Source organism: Nannospalax galili, unplaced genomic scaffold (assembly GCF_000622305.1).
Source record: "Nannospalax galili isolate Female #2095 unplaced genomic scaffold, S.galili_v1.0 scaffold9, whole genome shotgun sequence".
Classification (NCBI taxonomy): Eukaryota; Metazoa; Chordata; class Mammalia; order Rodentia; family Spalacidae; genus Nannospalax; species Nannospalax galili.
Genome location: NW_008360332.1, coordinates 1186945 through 1187153, shown reverse-complemented (window position 1 = coordinate 1187153; position 209 = coordinate 1186945).

Below are 209 nucleotides of genomic sequence, written 5' to 3'. Positions count from 1 at the left end.
ATGTTGAATTTTGTCAAAGGCCTTCTCTGCATCTATTGAGATGACCATATATTTCTTGTCTTTGACTCCATTTATATTATTTATTTCATTTATTGACTTACGTATATTAAACCATCCCTATGTTTCTGGGATAAAGCCAGCTTGATCATGGTGGATGATCTTTTTGATGTGTGTCTGTATGTGGTTTGCAAGTATCTTGTTGAGAATTT